General features: G+C 45.0%; 2 long non-coding RNA genes and 2 gene segments (V, D, J or C); 3 read left to right on the top strand and 1 right to left on the bottom strand.

The window, feature by feature from the left end:
• LOC309847518 (immunoglobulin lambda-1 light chain-like) overlaps positions 1-15,852 on the top strand; it is a 1,783,291-nt gene that overhangs the window by 1,665,236 nt on the left and 102,203 nt on the right.
• The window catches only part of LOC309847526, a 712,223-nt gene that overhangs the window by 595,930 nt on the left and 100,441 nt on the right, over positions 1-15,852 (bottom strand). The window lies entirely within an intron of this gene.
• The window catches only part of LOC309847513 (immunoglobulin lambda-1 light chain-like), a 1,777,964-nt gene that overhangs the window by 1,665,236 nt on the left and 96,876 nt on the right, over positions 1-15,852 (top strand).
• LOC309847528 lies at positions 5,642-14,445 on the top strand. Its single transcript, XR_014302485.1, has 3 exons — positions 5,642-5,656; positions 6,039-6,295; positions 14,407-14,445. It is a non-coding gene; the product is annotated as an uncharacterized lncRNA (long non-coding RNA).

Here is a 15,852-nt window from a genome sequence, read left to right as displayed (position 1 = left end):
AAGCACCGAGGTCTGGCCAAGAGCCCAGATCTGAGATTCTCAGGCCTCTCTCCCAACACAGCCCTCCAGGCAGCCTCTACACCGTGTGGATCAGGGGTGCCTATGCAGGAGGCGGGATGAGGCTGTCATGTTTTCTTGCCTAGGGTTCTTGTTGGGAATGAAAGATCAGGCTGGAAGGACAGAGAGACACCCACAGAGACAAAACAAGCTCAAAGTGACAAGGCGAAGTCTCAGCTTTCCACTGAGCAGAACCATTGTGGTGTTTCTGGGTGGAAGTAATTTTCCTTTAGAACTGAAACCTCTAGGGCAGCAGAGCGTATGGTCATCATACAAGGAGTGAAAGTTTTGCAGTGGGTCACCCAGAATACCAGTGAGTATGGACATTCCCAATTCCACCTCTTCATTCCTGGACCCGTCAGTGCTGGGTATGGGAGAAACAGCATCGTATATTGGACATATATTTAGTAAATATCACCTCCTGCCAAATCTTGCCACAGTCACACAAGGTCACACAAGATGTTACATGTGACTGGACACTAAAGAGGTCTGCAAGAGGCCAGTAGTCCATCATGCCAGCCAGCTGTTTTGAATGGTGGAGAATATGGTAGATCCAGTGAATTCCACAGGCATCAGCACAATGCAACCCTTTTCTTTTTTTTTTTTTTACAATTTATTTTTTTAATTTCTTTTCAGCATAACACTATTCATTGTTTTTGTACCACACCCAGTGCTCCATGTAATATGTGCCCTCCCTAATACCCACAACCTTGTTCCCTCAACCTCCCACCCACCGCCCCTTCAAGACCCTCAGGTTGTTTTTCAGAGTCCATAGTCTCTCATGGTTCACCTCCCCTTTCCAATTTCCCTCAACTCCTTTCTCCTCTCCATCTCCCTATATCCTCCGTGTTATTTGTTATGCTCCACAAATAAGTGAAACCATATGATAATTGACTCTCTGCTTGACTTATTTCACTCAGCATCATCTCTTCCAGTCCCATCCATGTTGCTACAAAAGTTGGGTATTCATCCTTTCTGATGGAGGCATAATACTCCATAGTGTATATGGATCACATCTTCCTTATCCATTCGTCCGTTGAAGGGCATCTTGGTTCTTTCCACAGTTTGGCGACCGTGGCCATTGCTGCTATAAACATTGGAGTACAGATGGCCCTTCTTTTCACTACATCTGTATCTTTGGGGTAAATACCCAGGAGTGCAATTGCAGGGTCATAGAGAAGCTCTATTTTTAATTTCTTGAGGAATCTCAACACTGTTCTCCAAAGTGGCTGCACCAACTTGCATTCCCAGCAACAGTGTAAGAGGGTTCCCCTTTCTCCACATCCTCTCCAACACATGTTGTTTCCTGTCTTGCTAATTTTGGCCATTCTAACTGGCGTATGGTGGTATCTCGATGTGGTTTTAATTTGAATCTCCCTGATGACAATGCAGCCCTTTTCTGATCTGAAATGGGAGGCTTCAACAGAAGCCACACTGAATACTAGAACAGCCAGTGAGGCATTCAGTTAAGTCCAAGGTTAGAGTTTGGGAAGAAGCACTGCATTCAAAGAAAGCAAGTTCCTATCCAGAGTAAAGTTCTCTTCCACTAAAAATAGAGCAATCCCTTCCATGAAGGAAGAAGTATAATGGAATTCATCTGCCACCAGGTTTTGGCTGATTCCCAAAGGAATGGTCTCCTCCTGAGAACTCTGGGGTGGTCTCTGCTGTTGGCGCAATGGATCTGAAAAGCAGCCATAGCCATGTCACTTTACGAACAGAAATCCCTAGACATTATGCCATAAGTAACCTCCCAATATGCAACATGGCCACTTTACTATAGGTCCACTGGACAAGTTCATAAGCGGATGCACAAGAAGGCCAATCACTGACCCCAGATGTGTCATATTATCCACCTGATTATTAATACCATTTCCCTTTGAGGACTCACACTTCTGGGCATACTCATGGAATGCAAATAGCTCTGGGTTCATTTGGGGGTGGGTTCTCCTCACATATCTCTTCCTCAAACATCTTTCACCGCTTTCCTTTTTGTGTTTCTTCCAAGTCTCTAACCATCCAGCCAGACTAAGTCAGAGACCATAGGTTAGAAATAAGCCACTTCTGTCCTTCTCTCTGTCCAGGTGAAATAAATCAAGCACGCTGCTCAAACATTGCCTTATTGAAAAATTGTACATATTGTGCAGGGGTGTCCCAGATGACGGCTGCAGGACTACGACTGTTAACTAGCACAGTTGGATACACATCAAACAGGAACCTCTTAAAACAAACATCGTTCTTCCTCTGGATCAGCTGTTCCTAGGATTGTCCCCACTGGGTGATAATTGTGCCAGACAGAGCAGAGACAATGCAGTATAGGCTGGGGTCCTGGCCATTAGGACTTTTCCTCATGCAGCTTGCCTGTGACTTCAGGACCTGGGGAAGCCGATCTCAAACTTGTATTTTCTGTCTCATGATGGAGAGCTGCTGTGAATGCCCAATTCTGTGGCATGGTTGGTCAGATAACACCAAGTTCATGTAGGCAGCTCAACATGTGGTAACATAGTGGCTCATAAGGACTATACTATACTATACTATACTCCATAAATGTTCAGTAGCAAGCAAGTGTGTGACAGTTGGAACTTTCCAATAATAGATATGTTAAAAAAAAAACTGATAAACTGCCCATATATTTCTGTTCTAGGAACCCTACCATTGACTGAAACCAGTGTGCTTTGTCAAATGAATCTGATTACTAACTTGGTCTCGATATTAGTTATGGTGACCACACCCACCTTATCACTGGTGATAAAATGGAACTGCATGTCTCCTAGAAATGCAAAGATCCCTAAAACTACAATTTTGGCATCCAATCCATAGTTCAGAATCTCCAGAAAACATATGTGTATATACCACACATAAGGGTATATATGTACACAAATACATCTCCAATATATACAGGAGACACAATCAGTATATACGTGACATGCACTCACAAGTATATCATATATATGTATGTGTATAAATATATGATAGAAAGAAGTGTGTGACAGGAATTGGATGTCATGTGGAAACACACACACACAGGTGAGCCACAGAGAATCCACAGTGACTGTCACCTACAAACAGGATCCAGGTTCCCACTCAGTCTGTAGCAAGGTTCACACAGGGCTCGTCTTGTGACCCACCTTCCCTGAAAACATACAGCATGAGAATTCTAACACATCACACATGCCACTGAGTTTTTCACTTATGAGGAAAATATCACCTTGGAACTCAACTAGCTTTGAATCACAGACACCTAAGGTCCTCTCTGTCCCTGTGTCCTCACGAAAGACTACTCTTCCCCACAGGGTTGGAATCTAAACACACTTCAATTCTTGTCCCTTCTTCTCATCCTGAGAGCAGCCCTAAGTACCCCCCTGCAGACAAGTCTCCTCCAGCCTCTCCCCACACACTACCTGCCTGTCATTTTGTCTGATGTGACTTCATTCTCTGCACATACCCAAACTCTCCAGGTTCTCCTATCATTTAAATAACTGATTGATTTGTATTAGTTATTATCCCCACTGGACCAGAAGTTTTAATGCAATGTATGTCCATATCAGTTGGAAGCATGAACATTCAAGTAGCTATTTTCTGGCAGACAGAAGTAAGTCTGAAGTCAGATGATGGTTCTCCAGGTACAACCAATTCCCTGAGGTCCCAAATCCTCTCAGTGTGTCTCCCACCATTGTGACTATGGAGACTCTGCTTTGTCTTGTTGTTGACAACAGACCTCAAGATGGCTGCTGCAGCTCCAGCTATCACTCATGGGGACAAGAGAAAGCTTTCATATATCTAGTCAGTTTCTTTCATTCACAGACAAAACTTCCCCAACAGAATGACACGTCGATGGGGTAGCTTTGGGACACAGGGTCACTGCTGACCTAGACAGACCTGAAAATAACAATAGTGGGGCTTCTCAATGATTATAGAAGACAAGACAGAGGTAGACAGGGTTGGTGATGGTGTGCTATCATACCAAAGCAACTGTGTCCCCAGTGCTGCTCTGCCCAGGGCAGGAACCCAAGAAAGACTTGTGTCTTTTTTCGTTAAAGATTTTATTTATTTATTTATTTGGCAGAGATCACAAGTAGGCAGAGAGGCAGGCAGAGAGAGAGGAGGGGAAGCAGGCTCCCTGCTGAGCAGAAAGCCCGATGTGGGGCTCCATCCCAGGACCCTGGGATCATGACCTAAGCTGAAGGCAGAGACTTTAACCCACTGAGCTACCCAAGTGGCTCAGAAAGACTTGTGTCTTATTCACTCTGATTTCTCAGTATGAAATCTATGAAAGAAGGAGCTAGGTCTGAATAAATGTTTGTTGGGTGACTGTCCTCTTGTCTCTGTCTTTGAGGTAGGAGCTATCATCACACTATTTGATGTTCCAGCAGGCAGATCAAGTAAGACAGTCCCTGAGTTCGGTGTCCCCTGGTGCCCAGCCCCCAAACCACACCTGTGACCACCAGCCACCCAGAGATATGAGCCCTGAGACCTCAGATGGGTCCTGCCTTTTTTCACATGAGCTTCTTCCTATTTTCATGGGTAATCTGACTCCTCTTACCTGGTCTTGATGCTGGCAGGAGCCCCACAAAGATGAGCAAACCCTCCTCTGGAGCCAGCAGTGCATGGATCAAGGGGAGTCGGGATGTGAACATTGGGTCATGAATCTCCACCTGGACAGAGTTCCCTGCGCCTCCAGCTGCCAGTGTGGTCTGGCCACTAGGGGGCAGAAGACATCACCTGGCAAAGCCTCAGGGGTTCTAACTGGGAAGATTGGCTACCAGGACCTGAGACCAGAAGGTAAAGGTATGGTTTACTACACTATCATCACCTGTGCTCGGATATAAAATTCTGACTTCGAGTCTCTCATCTCTATCCTGTGGAATTTGTCTCTGGCTCTAACACAGGTCCAAGACTTCAGGACACTCCACCTCACCCCCATTAGTGCTACACTCAGTCACTGTCATCAATCCTTTCTCAAGCACCGGGTCTGCCCCTGACAGGGAGGGCACCGTGGGGATATGAGGAACAACATCTCTGACCTGCCCCAGGAGCTCTCCCTTGGCACAGACTCCTACTGCACCTCAATGTCTCCCTAAAACTCCATGTGCCTCTGGCAAGGGAGGAATTTTCTTCATGTTCTGATGTTCACCAATATATACCAGGAGTAGGACACACACTGACCTATGATCCTCGAGTACCTACAGAGGAAACATTCTATGATGGGTTCAGACAATGCAGACAGACTCCATTTCACAGCTCTGCTGTGACCATGCCTGTCCAGGAGCCAGATCAGGACATGGAGAAAGATAGAGTTTGGACCCCAGACTATAGGGACATGGGGTGAAGGAGAATCCCCTGGGTTGAGGGTTGGTCTGCAGGGGCTATCCCTCCCATCTCTGTTTTCCATGGAGCTGAGCCCATTTCTAAAACCACAAGGCTCCTCAGCAGCAGCCCCAGAGCTCTGGCTCATTTGCATAACCAGCGGCTGTCTCCAGCTAGGGGTTAAGAGAGGCCTGGGAGGAACCCTGCCCAGCCTAGCGCCTTAGGAAGCAAGATCAAGGGACCTGCACCACGACCTGGACCCCTCTCCTCCTCAGATTCCTGGCTCACTGCACAGGTGCTGAGCCCAGGCTCACACCCATACTTGCCCCAGGTTCTGAGATAATCCTGGCCCTGATCCTGAGCTCAGAAGTGAACTGTCAGTGGAGATCAGGGTGATCAAGACCCTTCTGTGGGGTGAGAGGCTTGTGATAACCCCCACTGTGCTCCTTCGTTCCTTTTGAGTCCCAAAGGGCTACACCTGCTCAGAGGAATGGGGGTGGGTGCCTTTCATTTGTTCAAAGGCTCAATCAACCAGGCAGGTCCAGGGAGCCCAGGAACTAAGATGACAGCAAGGTGGATATGGCCTAGGGAACCGAAAGAGCTCAAGCCAAGCAGGTGGGCACATACAGGGGATGACACCCTGGCTGGAACCCCACCTCTCATTTTCTGTCTTGCAGATTCCATGGCCTCCTGTGTGCTGACTCAGCCTCCCTTGATGTCACTGAACTGGGGACAGATGGTCAGGATCACCTATGGGGGAAACAACATTGGAAGTAAAAGTGTTTACTGTTACCAGCAGAAGCTGGGCCAGGCTCCTGTGCTGATCATCTATTATAGCAACAGACAGCCCTCGAGGATTCCTGAGCGATTTTCAGGCACCAACTCGGGAAACACGGCCACCCTGACCATCAGTGGGTCCCAGGCTGAGGATGAGGTTGACTATTACTCTCAGGTGTCCCACACCTACAATGATCCTCACAGTGACACAGACAGAAGGGAAAGGGAGACATAAACCCATTCTCCTTCTGTGTCATACTCTCCTCCAGTCCCAGGAGGCCTGTGCACAGAGCACTAATCACTTCTGGCCAACCTTGCCTCATATGAGATTCCCCAGAACTCCCTCCCCCTCCCCATCCATCTTGGGCACAGGGGTGTCAGGAGAGCATTTACAGCTGATGGCACTAGGCTGCCTGCTTCTCTGGGCCTGGGTGTCAACTGGGGACAAGGGCATTGGGAGAAAAAAGACACAGGGAAACTTTCATTCAGTGGGCATGGTCTCATCATTTCCATGTGTGGTCATGAGCTAGTGCTCTCCCAACTGACCAGTATTAAAGCCCAACATGTCCAAGCTCAGCTGAGCTCCTGAAGTCCTAGGGACATGGGTGGAGCTTCTTCTACCCCAGTGGAACAGACAGGTACAGTAGACAGAGGTGTCACCTACACCTCTGAGGTTCTCTGTTTGATTCCTTTGATCTATGTGTCTGTTTTTGTACCAGTACCACACTGACTTTATGATGACAGCTTTATAATAGGGCTTGAAGTCCGGAATTGTGATGTCACAAGCTTTGGTTTTCATTTTCAACATCCCCCTGGCTCTTCCGGGTCTTCTCTCATTCTATACAAGCATCAGAATTATTCGTTCCACCTCTGTGAAAAATGTCAGTGGTATTTTGTCAGGGATTTCATTGAATGTGTGGATTGCTCTGTGTAGCATAGACCTAGGATATGTATTCTTCCCACCCATTAACGTGGAATGTTTTTGCATTTCTTTGTGTCTTTTCTCAATTTCCTTCAACAGTGTCCTGTAGTTGTTAGAGTACAGAACCCTTACCTTTTTTGTTAGGTTGATTCCTAGGTATCTTATGGTTTTTGGTGCAAATATAAATGGGATTGATTCTTTAATTTCCCTTTCTTCTGTTTCACTGTTTGTGTATAAAAGGGCAGCTAATTTCTGAGCATTGATGGTATGTCCTGGCACATTGTTGAATTGCTGTATGAGTTCTAGCAATTTGGGGGTGGACTCTTTTAGGTTTTCCACATAAAGTATTGTGTCATCTGCAAAGAGTGAGAATTTTACCTCTTTGCCGATTTGAATGCCTTTTGTTTCTTTTTGTTGTCTGACTGCCGAGGCTAGGTCTTCTAGTACTATGTTGAACAATAGTGCTGAATGTGGACACCCCAATCATCTTCCTGACCTTAGGGGGAAAGCACTGTTTTTCCCCATTGAGAATAATATTTGGTCTGGTTTTTTTGTATATCACTTTGATGTTAAGGAGTTATGTTCTCTATATCCCTACATTGTGGACAGTTTTAATCAAGAAAAGAGCTGTATATTGTCAAATGCTTTTTCTGCATCAATTGAGAGGATCCTACAGTTCTTGTCCTTTCTTTTATTTATGTGGTGTGTCATGTTGATTGATTTGCAAATGTACAACCACCCTTGAATCCCAGGAATAAATCCTACCTGGTCATGGTGAATAATCTTTTAATGCAGTAATCTATCCTATTGGATAGTATCTTGGTGAGAATTTTGACATCCATGTTCATCAGGGATATGGGTCTGTAATTCTTTTTGCTGGGTTCTTTGTCTTATTTTGGGATCAAGGCAATGTGGGCTTCATAGAATGAGTTTGGAAGTTTTCTTTCCATTTGTATTTTTTGAAACAACTTCAGAAGAAAGGTAGTAATTCTTCTTTAGATGTTTGGTATATTTCCCCTAGGAAACCATCTGGCCCTGGACTCTTGTTTGTTGGGAGACTATTGGTTACTGCTTCAATTTCCTTTTTGGTTATGGGTATAGTCAGGTTTTCTATTTCTTCCTCTCTCCCTTTTAGTTGTTTATATTTTTCTAGGAATGTATCCATTTCTTCCAGATTGCCTAATTTTTTGACATATTGTTACCCATAATATGTTCTTAAAATCATATTTCCTTGGTGTTATTCATGATCTCTCCTCTTTTATTCATGATTTTATTTGGGTCCTTTCTCTTTTCCTTCAAATAATTCTGGCTAGGGGTGTATTAACCTTCTCAGTTCTTCAGAGGGCAGAGGCCTGAGCAGGTTTGGGAGGAATTATGATGCTGGATCCCAGAAACTCTGGCCTGGTCCCCTTAGTGAGTGATGCAGCTCTGAGATGGAAATTCCAGGAGCTGCCCATAGGCTGGAAACTCCCACGAAGGTAGGAGGAGAGAAGGTGGCTATTTCTCTAGAGACAGAGTAGGCAAGGATAAAAAAGGAGCAGGAGGAGAGGTGAACAGCAAATCTTAGACTTACAGTGACTTCTTTAAACTACATGGTGGGCTGAGTCACAGGGAATCACAGACTCAACTTACTCACTCCAGTAAAGGATTGTTTTCTACCAAGGTTTTGCAGAGATTGTGTCCCAAAAAAGGACTCCCACGACTCCCTCTAGTGGGATTTTCCTCACCACATACATTGTAGTTCAGAGGATAGTAGGGAAATAATATCCAAACCCACACAATGAATCATCCCACCTCCAAAGGACCCACCTGGGGCCTTCTGGTGTGGATGAGTTGGAAGAAAATAACCCAGTAAGCACGGACAGACAGACAGATGGACAGACAGGGAAAACAGTGAGAGGGACTGGAAAAGGAAGGCAGAGAGGAGCATTGTCTCCTGTGCTGAGATGGTAACCAATCAGTGAGGGAGTGACAACCACAGAGTGTTGGTTAAAGGGGTCAAAGGATTCCATTCGTGGAAATTACTATTTGTCAAGTCTATAACAGGATCGGGGTCTCAGTAAGAGACCACTGGTCAGCTCTTGTCCTGTAGAAGTGAGTAAGGAAAGGGTCAAGAGTGAGTGTCTCCTCCTGCATTGTTCCTCATCAATAGCTTTTGGCTTCACAGATTGCCAGGTGACCCTGAGGCCAGGAATGAACATTTTTGTCAGAAGTTCTGATGTAGCTTGTGGCCGTAGCAGAGTCCTCAGGAATAGAAATCCTGTAGTCCCATTGTCTCATTGGGGGAATCTCTTGGGCCTGATGAGAAACTTATTATTGAACACAGGGAGCACCTGAAACAGGTGATAAGGTCTAGCCAGGAGAGATGGAGGTGATGCCACTAGCACTGTGAGGAGAGCCCAGGCAGGCTGACCCTCGCGTGAGAGTGTGTTCAAGGAGATCCCCTTACCCCAGCGCCCCGACTCATTCTGCATCTCCCTTCCTTCCTCCCTTCCTTCCCCCCGCCCCACCCACTTCTCACTAGTTAACCAATGTTCTCACTTTCAATATCTTTGCCTAAAGACGTCTGGAATACACCCCATGAGTCATATTCTACTCAATACTTTATCTTCCACTGTGTGTTCCTTTTTCATGTATTCTATCATATATGGATGTAAGATGTATCATCTTTATTCCTAAATACATAGGAATCTGGTGCTTGTGGGACATCAGGATTGTGTCAGTATCGACCCTTTTCAATGCACTACACTGCACCCTGCACTCTCCTTTCTGAAATAAGATAGTGGGTTAGGCCAAGGCATTTCAACCCTGGGACAAGTACAGGAATCACACCTGTCCTGCCTCCTGCACCGTGTATGTGACCTGTCTGTGCTGGGCTGGGCTGGGCAGGGAGCGCAGCTGCCTCTGGGAGACTGGAAACCCTGGTCCACACCCTTTCTCAGGTGACAGGTGCTGTTGGGTGACCTGCAAGGGGGAATCCGCTGGACTGAATCCTCCTCCACCAGCAGCAGGGGACAGCAGAGCTTCAGCAGGGGCAGCAAGACAGAGTTTGGGGCTTCCCAGGATTAGAGTCCAAATTTCCCAGAGAAGCAGGGCTCCTAAAACCCTGAAGCCATCAGTGGGAGCCACCTGAGCAGAGAGGATGGGCACAGTAGACAGAGGGGTCACCCACATCCCCTCCTCTGGGCTCACACACCCACCCACTACTGTCTGGAACCCCTGACAGCTCACAGGGGGGCTCCTCACTGGGAAGTGCTTTTGCTTCAGAAATCTGCCTCCCCTGGTTATGCTCCTTTTCTGAGAGAGTCAGGTAATGATCACCTCAGGCCAGCACCCCAAGGCCCTGCCTCAGGTTCAGATGTCCTGAATGGTCCCAGCTTGAGATCTCCCCGCAGGTAGGAGGCCGCACCTGATACCTCACTGCATGCCCCTTCTCCTTCTACCCAGCTGAGCTCCCCAACTCCTTCCAGATTTCCTGCACATGGACTTCTCCTCCTCAGAGACTGCTTCCAGGAAACAATGGAAGAGGACAAACATCCCTACAGGGTTCTAAGGGACCTGAGGAAACCACTATGTACCCACAGAGCTGGGTTTTCTCACCCAAATCACCAACGCACTTATCCTATCTCCAGACAGATCAGATTGTTTCTTATATTTTATACAGTGAATGAATATCCAGAAACACTAGGTGTTCTGAGTTCTGACAGATTGTTGCACAGTCACATCCTTTTTGATGGTAAATGGGGATAATGGGGCAGTTGCCACTGCCTACAAAGTGGCCCAAAGAAACAAAACCACCATGGGAGTGAGACACAGAGTGGATCCTTTCTCACTTCCACCCTCCAAATCCGGGCCAGAATCTCTCTTTACAAGAAGATGATAGTGGGAAAGTAAAAGGAGGTGCAGTTTCAACCTGTATCCTCAAGTGAGCTGATTACCTACCAAAGAACTCTGATCACCCATGAAATCAGCCTGAGATTAAAATTATACACTTCTGGATCTCTATGGGGACAGAAGAAGCCAGTAGGCAGGTAAAGCAGAGTGAAAACATAGGACTGATACCGGAAGATAAACAAAAGGGCAAGGGAACCACCAGAACCGACCCACTGGAAAGTAATACCCCAATACAAGAGTGCCCTGGAGCTCAACCACAAGGAAAAGTTCGGAAGGAACAGAAACACCTGGAAGCTAAAGACCACCTTGCTTAAGAATACTTGGATCGACCAGGAAATCAAAGAACTTAAAACAATTTATGGAAACCAATGAGAATGAAGACACTTCAGTCCAAAACCAATGGGATACAGCAAAGGTGGTCCTAAGTGGGAAATGCATAGCCATCCAAGCCTCCCTCAAAAAATTGAAAAATCCAGAATACACCGGCAGTCTCTACACCTTAAAGAACTGGAGAATCAACAACAACTTTAGCTAACTGCACACACAAGAAGGTAAATAATCAAGATTAGAGCAGAGATCAATGAGATAAAACTGAGATACAATAGAATACATCAATGAAACTAGAAGCTGGCTTTTTCAAAGAATTAATAAGATCAATAAACAATTGGCCAAACTAATTCAAAAGAAAAGAGAGGGGATGCCTGGGTGGCTCAGTTGGTTAAGCAGCTGCATTTGGCTCAGGTCATGATCCCAGCATCCTGGGATCAAGTCCCACATCTGGCTCCTTGCCCTGCAGGGAGCCTGCCTCTCCCTCTGACTCTGCCTGTGCGTTCTCTCTCTCTCTCTCTCTCTCTCTCTGAAAAATAAATAAATAAAATATTTTTTAAAAAAAAGAAAAGAGAGAAGGCCCAAATTAATAAAATTATGAATGAAAAGGGAGAGAGCACACTAACACCAAGGAAAGAGAAAAAATTACAAGAAGTTATTATCAACAGTTATATGCCAATAAGTTAAGCAACCTAGATGAAATGGATGGATTCCTGGAAAATTATAAACTTCCAAAATTGGACCAGGAAGAAATTTACAACCTGAATAGACTGATATCTAGTCACAAGATTGAAGCAGTGATCAAAAACCTCCCAAAAAACAAGAGCCCAGGACCAGACGGATTCCCTGGGGAATTCTACCGAACCTTCAAAGAAGAAATAATACCTATTCTCCTGAAGCTGTTTCAAAAAATTGAAGCAGAAGGAAAACTTCCAGACTCTTTTTATGAAGCCAGCATTACCCTGATCCCCAAACCAGGCAAAGACCCCACCAAAAAGGAGAATTTCAGACCAATATTCCTGATGAATATAGATGCTAAGATTCTCAACAAGATCCTATCAAAAAGGATTGAACAGCACATTAAAAAGATTATCCCCCATGACCAGGTGGCATTCATCCTTGGGTTGCAAGGATGGTTCAACATTTGCAAACCAATGTGATAGAAGAACAAATCAATAAGAGAGAAGAACCACACTGTCCTCTCAATTGAGGCAAAAAAAAAAAAAAAAAAAAAAGTATTTGACAAAATCCAGCATCCATTCCTGATTAAAACGCTTCAAAGTATAAGAATAGAAGGAACATTCCTCAACTTCCTAAAATCTATCTATGAAAAACCCATAGCAAATATCATCCCCAATGGGAAAAAGCTCACAGCCTTCCCTTTGAGATCAGGAACACGACAAGGATGCCCACTCTCACCACTCTTGTTCAACACAGTTCTAGAAGTCCTAGCAACAGCAATCAGACAACAAAGAGAAATAAAAGGTATCCAAATTGGCAATGAAGAAGTCAAACTCTCTCTTCGCAGATGACATGATGCTTTATATGGAAAACCCAAAAGACTGCACCCCCAAACTACTAGAACTCATACAGCAATTCAGTAATATGGCAGGATACAAAGTCAATGTACAGAAATCAGTTGCTTTCTTATACACTAACAATGAAAACACAGAAAGGGAAATTAGAGAACCAATTCCATTTACTATAGCAACAAGAACCATAAGATACCTGGGAATAAATCTAACCAAAGAGGAAAGGATCTGTACTCGAGGAACTACAGAACACTCATGAAAGAAATGGAGAAAGACACAAAAAGATGGAAGACCATTCCATGCTCATAGATCAGAAGAATAAACATTGTGAAAATGTCTATACTGCCTAGAGCAATCTATACTTTTAATGGCATTCTGATCAAAATTCCACCAGTATTCTTCAAAGAGCTGGAGCAAATAATCCCAAAAATTTGTATGGAATCAGAAGAGATGTCGAATTGCTAAGGAAATGTTGAAAATGAAAAACAAAACTGGAGGCATCATGTTGCCTGATTTCAAGCTTTACTACAAAGTTATGATCACCAAGACAGCATGGTACTGGCATAAAAACAGATACATAGACCAGTGGAAAAGAGTAGAGAGCCTAGATATGGACCCTCAACTCTATGGGCAAATAATCTTCGACAAAGCAGGAAAAAATATACAGTGGAAAAAAGACAGTCTCTTCAATAAATGGTGCTGGGAAAAGTGGACAGCTATATGTAGTAGAATGAAACTTGACCATTCTCTTACACCATACCAAAGATAAACTTGAAATGGATAAAAGACCTCAACATGAGACAGGAATCCATCAGAATCCTAGAGGAGAACATAGGCAGTAACCACTTCAATATCAGCCACGGCAACTTCTTTCAAGATATGTCTCCAAAGGAAAAGGAAACAAAAGCAAAAAATGAACTTTTGGGACCTCATCAACATCAAAAGCTTCTGCACAGCAAAGGAAACAGTCAACAAAACAAAGAGGCAACCCACGCAATGGGAGAAGATATTTGCAAATGACAGTACAGACAAAAGGTTGATATCCAGGATCTATAAAGAACTCCTCAAACTCAACACACACAAAACTGATAATCATGTAAAAAAATGGGCAGAAGATAGGAACAGACACTTCTCCAATGAGGACATACAAATGGCTATCAGACACATGAAAAAATGTTCATCATCACTAGCCATCAGGGAGATTCAAATTAAAGCCACATTGAGATATCACCTTACACCAGTTAGAATGGCCAAAATTAGCAAGACAGGAAACAACATGTGTTGGAGAGGATGTGGAGAAAGGGGAACCCTCTTCCACTGTTGGTGGGAATGCAAGTTGGTGCAGCCACTTTCGAGAACAGTGTGGAGATTCCTTAAGAAATTAAAAATAGAGCTTCCCTGGTGCATGATCACCTGTCAGGGAGATGGTATCGAAATCTTCAGTGTACAGTGGTACCAGCAGAAGCCAGGACAGGACCCTGGCTGGTCAGAGATGACAATAACAAGTGCTCCACAGGGATTCTCTGATGCTAAGACTCCAACTTGGAAGACATAGCCACCCTAAGCCCCAGCAAGACCAGGGCCAAGGACAAGGCTGATTATTACTGTCAGGTGTGGGACAACAGCAATGCTCACAGTGACAGAGTCAGACAGGGTTGTGAGACACAATCCCCCTTCCTTTCTGTGTCACACTCTCTTTCAGTCCCTGGAGGACTGTAGACAAAGAACAGAGGTCTGGTCCAGGAGTCCAGGTCTGAGAATCCCAGACCTCTCTCCCAACACAGCCCTCCAGGCAGCCTCTGTGCCATGTGGATCAGGGGTGCCTGTGCAGGAGGCAGGATGATGCTGTCATGTTTTCTGGCTTAGGGTAGTTGCTGGGGATGAAAGATCAGGCTGGAAGGACAGAGAGATGTCCATGTGCAGACAAGACAAGCTCAAAGTGACAAGGCAAAGTCTCAACTTTCCACTGAACAGAATCATTGTGGTGTTTAGGGATGGAAGCAATTCTTCTTTAGCGCTAAAACCTCTAGGGCACCAAAGTGTACGTTAATGGTACAAGGAGTGAAAATTCTGCAGTGGGTCACCCAGAATGTCAGTGAGTACGGACATTCCCAATTCTACCTCTTCATTCCTGGACCCATCAATGCTGGCTATGGGAGAAACAGCATTGTGTATAAGACACGTATTTAGTGTAAATATCACCTCCTGCCAAATCTTGCCACAATCTTACAAGGTGTTGCATGTGAGTGGACAGTAAAAAAGTCTGTCTAAAAGGGCAGTAGTCCATCATTCCAGCCAGCTATTTCGAATGCTGCAGAGCATGGTAGAACCAGTGAATTCCACACTGTGGAATGTGTAGAACCACACATTCCATAGTGCACATTAGCACATTACAGTCCTTTTCTGAAGTGAAATATAAGCTTTGGACAGAACCACACTGAATACTGGAACAGTGGGTGAGGCATTCAGTAAGTCCAGGGATCAGAGTTTGGGAAGAAGCACTGCAGTCAAAGAAAGCATGTTCCCATCCAGAGTAAAGGTCTCTTCCACCAAGAACAGAGTGATCGCTTCCATGATGGAAGAAGTCTAATGTCATTCACCTGCCACCAGGCTCCTGGCTTATTCCTAAGGGAATGATCTCATCCTGGGGACTCTGAGTTGGTCTCTGCTCTTGGAAGATTGGTCCCTCAAAAGAAGCCACAATCATGTCAGCTTTATGAGGGGACAAACCTAGGGAATATCCCATGAATAATCTAAAAACTTGCAACATGGCCACTTTGCTATTGGCCCATTGGACAAGTTCAAGAGTGGATGCAAAAGAAAGCTAAACACTGTCCCCAGACGTGTCACATTATCCACCTGAGTATGAACACCATTTCCCATTGAGGACTCACACTTCTGGGCATTCTAATGAACACAAATAGCTCTGTGTTCATTTGGGGGTGGGGTCTCCTCACATATCTCTTCCTCAAACATCTTTTACCACTTTCCTTTATTCCTCCCAAGGCTCTAACCATCCAGCCAAACTGAGTCAGAGAA

The sequence above is a fragment of the Mustela nivalis genome, assembly GCF_964662115.1.
Source record: "Mustela nivalis genome assembly, chromosome: 14".
Lineage (NCBI taxonomy): Eukaryota > Metazoa > Chordata > Mammalia > Carnivora > Mustelidae > Mustela > Mustela nivalis.
The sequence above is the reverse complement of the archived record's forward strand: the minus strand, read 5'-3'. Positions and strand labels throughout refer to the sequence as shown.